Raw genomic sequence first — 8,966 nt, 5'->3', positions numbered from 1 at the left:
GTGAATATGGTGTGGTCATAAATAAGTCTATGTAATTCCTCATTAAGTGACATTTAATTTAATGTATGAGCAATGTAGAGGCTTTTTTATATGACAGTCCTTTTGTAGGTTCTGAAGAGGTTTAATTGGGACTCTTATATTGTGTTGTTGCCTCAATATGTTTTTTGTCAAGGTTCTGAAGTTTATGTTTGGGCATGTTAAGACAATACTCTACACACCCCATTAAATCACTTAGCAGAAGTTGTTATCTATTAATTTCCGCATATATAAAATAGCATTTTTTAAGCAATTGCGGTCAAGAATACACAACCACAATTAGAAGTGTAGTAAGGGAGTTGAATCATGAACCATGCATGTTATACTGTTAATACCAATTAAGGTTCAGACAAGTCATTGAATTAAGTTCGAAAGAGTGAAAATCTAAAAAGTCTATAATAGCATATTGAAAAAAAGAGAAATGCCCCACTTTTTTTAATTCAGATTTTTGGTTAATTGTTCTGGGTCCATGGTTTATTTGCTCTTCTAATATATGTCCAACAAAATATTAAATGTGCGTATTGTATATATACAAATGTATTTGTATTGCGCAATCTATTTTTTTTTTTTTTTGGAACATCTATTTATATTGTTTCCATTTTTTTCTCTTGATGTCTTGGCAGGCTTCCAGTACAGATGTATATATTTTCTTACTGTGACCATTAGTTCTTTTTGTCTATTATAAGACCATGTAGAGATTCAGAGTCTCTCCACACACAATTCTGCAAGCCGCACACATCGGTTTGAGCGCCGTGCCACGAACCTTGCTAGTTGCTGGTTTATCTTGAGGCAATGATCCAGCTGATGAATTCTGTTGATGAAAAGGAGTGACTGCCTTAGTTGTATATTAATCTCAGCAGGGATCCAGCTCATTTCCAGTCAGAGGATGTGCCCAAATAAGAACACTTCATCCTTGAAATAGAGATTCCCTGATAATGGCTGACGTCCTGTTTCTGTGAAAAGACGTCATTTCCTACAAACCTTTTTTTGACAATAAAATTCATTATTATGGTGGTTTAGAAGCAAATAAAAATGCCATGGTTGTATACAGCAATGTAAAAAAAGTGCTATTTTTTAAAAAAATATCTAAATGTAACCCTAAAAGCTATTGCAGCTGGATCAATGCGTAGCTCAAGGCAATATTATACCCTTTTATGAAGGTTTATTTTTTAAGGATTATTCGTCATATAGGCAGAAATAATATATACTTTATATCATAAATTTAGCTTGGTTTAATGCTGTTAGTATTAGATGTACAAAAAGATATTGTGTTACCCTTTGACTGAAAAGTCACACAAAAGGTTGCACAATATTATGATAGATAGATAGATAGATAGATAGATAGATAGATAGATAGATAGATAGATAGATAGATATTAAATTTAACAATTAATAGATTAGTAGTTTTTTCACTGACATTCCTATATATATTTAATATTTCATACATAATGCTGGTTCAGGCAGCTTGATCTCTCTGAAAATGACCCACAGATTGAAAAATGTATTAAAACTTCTTAAAAATGAAACAGTAACGCATACCAATAACTTTACTAATGTGCTGTTGCATATTCCTTCTGTAAAAAGCTAGCAATGAGCACAGGAGAGAGACTCGTGAAGTATTGTTCACAAACTTTGTGGGTTTACCTCCGGCAACAGAGGGACGTTTGGAAGAATGGCTGCAGTTATCCACACTGCCACCACAATCGCATGAAATCAAATGGTGAAAGGAAACTACACTTAGCTGATTATTCAGATAATACTTAAATGTCATTTAGAGGTTTACGTATAATGAGAGCAAGGAGAGCAGCCTTACATGCCTAATGCCTACTGGCACAATAACATAGGCCAATACCCCTAATAACTGCATAGAACTTTCACCTACATATGCAGCTCTGCACAACCGTTGTATACTAAAATGTCGAAGCAAAGGTGTGTTATCACACAAAAGATATAAAAAATCTCAACTGTTTATGTAATCACTAGTTGGCAATGACTCCTTCTGGCAACAAATCACCTTCGCCATCTATTACTCTTTTCATGGCACGAAAACCAACCATTGAAAGCTGTAAATAGAGTGTCATTGTGGTATTTGCATTCCGGACACATATTTCACCCGGTTCCAAAGTAATATATAACTGGATATAACTGCCAATTCCGTAAACAAAAGTTTTCATCCAAGGCTATGGCGTATTACACCAAGCTATTAAATGCCTTTGTTGCAAATGTAAAATATTATTAACCCGGGTGCTGCCATAATATGTTTAAGGTCTATGTGATTTCTATGTGCCATCGGAAAATTTATTTGCAAGACCAACTATTTTAAGTAAAACTCATTTTTTTCCCTGCTGAGTTGACCATGTTTTTGAATTTATGAAGAAAGATGTTTTAGAAGAACCTCCCAAGGGTCTCTCATCAGCTTTAAATCTCAGCTCTCTTCCCCCTGCAACACTTCATGACACAAAGCATGCCAAAACAGCTTCCTCTTGCCTATGCATTAGCAATCTATTTTACCTTTTTGACATCTCTCACACATAAAACCGTAAGAGAGAAATAAAATATATGTCTCTTGGTGAAAATAAAGCTTTGCCTCCCTCCTGATCTATAGGATATAAAATAAAGCCCTGGCTTTGATAGTGGCTTTCCTTATTCTAGAGTTGCCTTGCACATAGGTAGACAATGAAGATAGATTAGGGAGAATTGGCCTCACTCCCCTGGGGGCTTTTTTCACCCTATCTTATTATATATCCTTTCTTTTTTTGACCATGTTTATTTATTTATTTTGTCTTTTATTTGTCCTTTAAGTTTCTGCTATCTGATTTTTGCCTCCACACAGAAGCTCTATGTTTTACCCTGATTGTGTTCCCTATTCTTCAAGTTGCTCAAAATACAATTCCAGCTCATTTGCTTTGAAATGCAATTACGGATTTGCATATGTATTATCCATGTTCAGAGCTGCTACCCATTTTTTATGTTAACATTTAGGTGCATAATTTCCCTGCTCTTTTTTTAGATGCAGAATTGAGCCAGTTATGGTCTGAGGACTTTTGTGATAGGCTCGTGAATAAAAACATATTTTGATATTTTATTAAGTGTGTACAATAACACAATTGGTAATATAGTAATAACTATATATAGCATGAATATACATACATGTAACATAAATTATTATTAAAAAGATAGATATTTTTTATATATTTTTACATACAAGCCAAACATGACAGTAAATCTATGAAGAATTTTAGGGTTAAACAGACAATCTAGTGTTCCATACAGCCTCCTACTTTGTAAGCCTCTCTGGCTTCTACTGGGGGTAATTATAAATCACTATATATATATATATATATATATATATATATATATACACACACACACACACACACACACACACACACACACATACAGACACACATATATACACACAAGTATTTGTAAAACATTTATAAATTAACATCCTATGTGAATTATGCAACTAAGTCTATCGGCTTTAGACATCCCATTTTACCTATATAATATGTACATAAGGACTTGCCCCAGCACCTAGATTAAACCAACACGATTAGTCCCAGCACCCAGATTACACACAGATACAGGAATAACGTAGCACCCAGACTGCTTCCACAAGACTTACCCGGCACTCAGATTGCACCCACAGTGGTCTCCTCTCAGAGCCTCAGGTCTCCTCTCAGTCAGTGCTCCTCTAAGTCTGTTTCACGCACATCCTTTATTCATTCTATATTTTTTAGGCCCAAAACAGTCAATGGATAGACTGTCAAAATACACAAATATACTACACACTTTCAAAACACACACACTCCCTCTCCTTTCTCATAATTTCTCCCCATCTCATTATCTCTCCTCTTTCTCATTTTTTCTTTATGACCATTTTCCCCCTTTTTCGCTCCCCTTTCTGTTTTACTCTACCCTTCTCTTTGATCCTACTTTTTCTCTTTATCTCTCCCACTTCTCTTTATCTCTCCTACTTCACTTTGATCCCATTCTCATTAGCGCTCCTGCTCTTTCTCTTTATTTCTCCTTTCTATTTCTCCCCTTTCTCTTTATTTGTCCCTTCTCTTTGTATTTATCATTGTTCTCTTTATCCTCCACTCTTTCTCAATGTCTCTCCTCCTCTTTCTCTCTCACCTTTCTCTTTATCTCTCCCTCTTCTCCCCTTTCTGCTTATCTCTCTTTCTCTTTATTTCTCCTATTTCTCCCTACATCTCCCCTTTATTTTTCTCTCTCCCCCTCATTTTACTCCCTTTTTCATTCTCTCTCTCATTTATCTTTATCTTGTCTCTCCCTGTTCTCTCTACTTCTCCTCTGTTCTCTTTATCTCTCCCTTTCTCCTTATCTCTCCCATTTCTTTTTAACTCTCCACTTTCTCTTTGATACCCCTTTTAAGTATTTCTCCTCTTTCTCTTTTCTCTCCTCTTTCTAATTATCCCCTTTTTATCTCTTTGTTCTATTTGTCTTCCCATCCTTTATCTTTTTCTCTCATCCTCTTTCTCGTTTCCCCTTTCTCTTTATCTCACCTTTTTTCCATATCCCCGCCTTTCTGTATATCACCCCTCCTCTTTCTCTTTAGCTCCCCTCCTCTTTATCGCTCCTCTTTTTTTAATTTCTTTTACCATTTTACTTTATTTCTCTCTATTCTCGCTATCGCCCCCATTTCTCATTATCTGTATGCTTTGTCCCCATAGCTGCTCCTTATCTCTCCCCTTTCTCATAATCTCTCCTTTTCCCAATCTCTCGTCTTTCTCATTCCCCCTTTTCTCTCTACTTCTCACTTGGTGTCCTCTTTCTCACTCTCTATCTCTCCCCTTCACTTACCTTTCTTAAGTCCTGTGGTGCAAGCACAACATCTGTTCATATAGACCTCTGTCTCGCTGCTCTGTCTTGGCGAGCACAGCTTCAGTGTGCATTAATAGCCAGCTTGCTTTGTTAGGGAGCAAGGAGACAGGTCTGAACAGACCTTGTGCTCCCTTTATGTTGGGCCGGTTCGAGGGAGCGGCAGAATTTCAGTTGGGGGGGCACAATATTATGTAGAAGTGGCATGCATTTCCCTTTAGAAAGAGGCAAAGATTTTGCAGAATCCCCACCATGCATTTGCAAGGGGGACACTATGAAAATTTAAAATGATTATGCAGTTATTGTATGCATTGAAGTAAGTGCTGGAGTATCCCTTTTAATGTTTTTTTTTTTGCGGGGGGGGGGGAATCTGCATCATTATGCATCTAAATCCTTCTGACTAGGGCTGCATTTTAGTATACACATACTCAGATTACAGACACCATAAGAAGTACTACTTGCCTTGACCAACAGGATGCTTCCCATGTCCTAGTTTATGTTACATAGTGAATGATCTAGCATTAATAAGGATTGTATTCAGATGCTGATTAGTGAGGCATATAACAATTAATAACCCTAGAATAGAGACAGAAATAAGTGACATTTATATACTTACTGTAGCTATAAAATATTACATGTATTTATGACACCACCCAGTACTTACAATATTTACTTTTGGTGCAACATAAGCCACTACTTTAAACTAATATATATATATACAATGAAATGGCATTTACGCATCTTCTTTTAATACATTTAATGGGTTTTAAATGTAATCACATTGTTCTCTTTTCAGAGAGGTGTGACGCACTAGAAAATTATTGTTGGTTGCACTCTAACAAAAATTGCTTCTTTTGTAAAAATAAAAAGGTTTTGGACTGCCACCTCTTATAGGCCAGATCTTCCTAGGTTTGGTAGGCAGCCTTCAAATGACAGGAAAGCCAGTGTGCATCTTCTATGGCCTTCAATCTAGTGCTAAATTTGCGTAAGTAATATTAAGCCTTCCTTTAAGTCCTTAGAAATAATTACTACCTGGTCACCGACCGAACAGTCCCTCTAATGCTTGAATATTTATGTCTGGTTTTGCACCACCATACTTGCCCCTATTTCTGTGGCTGCCATCCTTTCAGTGGATTTCCAAGATATGAAATTGTGTCCTGCAACTCAAATGGACTCACAGAGCTGGGTTTAACATGCTGTGGAGTGCTCTAAAGTGTAAATTGGCTAGTTAGGAAAATCAAAGATCTCCTTTGTAACCAGTCCATTGACCAGAAGCTCACAAAGAAACTTGATTGTCTTAGGTAATATGCCTAATACCTAACCTTTTAGACCTTTTTTATATTGTTATCAGTAATAAAAAAAAAAAAATAATGGGTTCCAGAATTGATCTCTGAAGTACCCCACTATTAAGAAGACCTTCCTCTAAATATACATTATTAGGTACAGTTTCTGTATCCTGTAATGGAGCCATTGTTTTATCCATCTTAGCTTCTATGAGGGACAATGTAAAAAGCCTCACTGAAATGTCGATAGGCTATATCCCCTAGTCTATTATTTTAGTAATGCCACAATCCCATGCTGTATCTGATATTGCAAGCCATTTAGATTCAGATATTTAACACTCCTTTCCCTAAATGTCCTTACTACTGACACAGGACTTACTTAGTTTTTCCTGTTACATTTTTTGGGAAGCAGGGCTGCAGATGAATGCTATTATAATCCTTCTGTGCAGACCCTAACTGTACAGTTTCTAGTGACGTAAGCAATGTCTTGCTACTGTACAGTGAAGAAAAAATTATTTGATCCCCTGCTAATTTTGTACGTTTGCCCACTGACAAACATGATCAATCTATCATTTAAATGGTAGGTTTATTTAAACAGTGAGAGTCAGAATAACAACAAAAAAATCGAGAATAACGCATTTCAAATAAGTTATAAATTGATTTTCATTTTACTCTGAAATAAAATGAAATAAGTATTTGACCCCTTTGCAAAACATGACTTAGTACTTGGTGGCAAAACCCTTGTTGGCAATCACAGAGGTCAGACGTTTCATGTAGTTGGCCACCAGGTTTGTACACATCTCATGAGGGATTTTGTCCCACTCCTCTTTGCAGATCCTCTCCAAGTCAATAAGGTTTCGAGGCTGATGTTTGGCAACTCGAACCTTCAGCTCCCTCCACAGATCTTCTATGGGATTAAGGGCTGAAGACTGGCTAGGCCACTCCATGACTTTAATGTGCTTCTTCTTGAGCCACTCCTTTGTTGCCTTGGCTGTGTGTTTTACGTCATTGTCATGCTGGAATACCTATCCACGACCCATTTTCAATGCCCTGGCTGAGGGAAGGAGGTTCTCACCCAATATTTGACTGTACATGGCCCCATCCATTGTCTTTTTGAGGCAGTGAACTTGTCCTGTCACCTTAGCAGAAAAACACCCCAAACCATGTTTGACGGTGGGGATCGTGTTCTTGGGGTCATAGGCAGCATTCCTCCTCCTCCAAACACGGCGAGTTGAGCTGATGCCAAATAGCTCAATTTTGGTCTCATCTGACCACAACGCTTTCACCCGGTTCTCCTCTGAATCTTTCAGGTGTTCATTAGCAAACTTCAGACGGGCTGTACATGTGCTTTCTTGAGCAGGGGGACTTTGCGGGCGCTGCAGGATTTCAGTCCTTCACAGCATAGTGTGTTACCAATGGTTTTCTTGGTGACTATGGTCCCAGCTGCCTTGAGATCATTGACAAGATCCTCCCATGTAGTTCTGGGCTGATTCCTCACAGTTCTCATGATCATTGAAACTCCACGAGGTGAGATCTTGCATGGACCCCCAGACCGAGGGAGATTTACAGTTATTTTGTGTTTCTTCCATAATCGCGCCAACTGTTGTCACCTTCTCGCCAAGCTGTTTGGCGATGGTTTTGGTCATGAAATCTGATTGATTGCTTCTGTGGACAGGTGTCTTTTCTACAGGTAACAAACTGAGATTAGGAGCAATCCCTTTGAGATTAGGAGCAAACACCTGGGAGCCAGACACCTTGCTGCTTGTAAGGCGATCAAATACTTATTTTACTGAGTAAAATGCAAATCAATTTATAATTTATTTGAAATGCGTTCTTCTGGATTTTTTTATGTTATTTTGTCTATCACTGTTCAAAAAACCTACCATTAAAATTAAAGACCGACCATGTCTTTGTCAGTGGGCAAACACATAAAATCTGCAGGGGATCAAATAATTTTTTCCTTCACTGTAGGTTTGTATTTGCTTTATATGGTTAACCATGCCACAATGCAGACACTAGACAGTCAGCTAGTTCAAATATATGGTAGGGTTGGCCATGTTCCTGTGTTGTTATGTATCCAGCTGTTAAGATACAAGAAGACAAACGGAAACATGAATGTATGAAGTTGCAGACAGACAAAGAATTCCAGTGCGTCTTGCTGTCCCTGAAATTAGCATAAGTGCTTCCATACGAAAATTGATAATTAAAAAGTATCTAAAAATATACTACATTGCAAAAGGTAAAAGCAATACAGCATATAGAATTTCATAGACCCTAATGCTTGTTCTTTGGTGGTGGGTTTGTAACAACTGAACATAACCATGAAACAGAATTCTTTGATCTGCAAAAAGATGATAGTTACCTTAACATGGGCCCTCTTAGGATATAATATGATCAGAGCATATGTGACATCTCTTCTTAATAGCCAAAGTGAGAAAGAACGATGTCTTAGAAAGGGCTTCTGAAGAATAGAAAGCAAACACAAAGAAAAAACAATAACGACAACATGGTAAGACGCTCCACTCTAAGATGCTGCCCACAATTAGGAAATATCACCATTATCCGGATCCTTGTAAAGGACTCTACTGGACCAAAATGCTAATACAAATTCCAAAACAACAGTAATTAACATTGCAATGTCAAAAATGCAAAAAAAAACAACTTCTGTGAGAGGTTCGCCGTTTTAAATGGACAAACCTATCTTATCACAAGTACTGTGCATAGCATAAGATACAAACATTAAATATATTTTGCAAACACACAAGCTATACTAATAGATTGCACACTAAAGCTACAGGTCTG

The 8,966-nt window shown here is 37.2% G+C and overlaps 1 long non-coding RNA gene across 1 annotated transcript; it reads right to left on the bottom strand.

Annotated features, from left to right (window-relative positions):
- Positions 1-670: 670 nt before the first annotated feature.
- LOC128475227 (uncharacterized) lies at positions 671-5,186 on the bottom strand. The gene is made up of 2 exons (XR_008346477.1): positions 3,665-5,186; positions 671-847 (listed from the first exon to the last, which is right to left on the bottom strand). It is a non-coding gene; the product is annotated as an uncharacterized LOC128475227 (long non-coding RNA).
- Between the last annotated feature and the right edge of the window lie 3,780 nt (positions 5,187-8,966).

This window comes from Spea bombifrons, chromosome 2 (assembly GCF_027358695.1).
Source record: "Spea bombifrons isolate aSpeBom1 chromosome 2, aSpeBom1.2.pri, whole genome shotgun sequence".
NCBI lineage: Eukaryota > Metazoa > Chordata > Amphibia > Anura > Pelobatidae > Spea > Spea bombifrons.
Note: the sequence above shows the minus strand (reverse complement) of the source record. Positions and strands in the feature narration are given on the sequence as shown.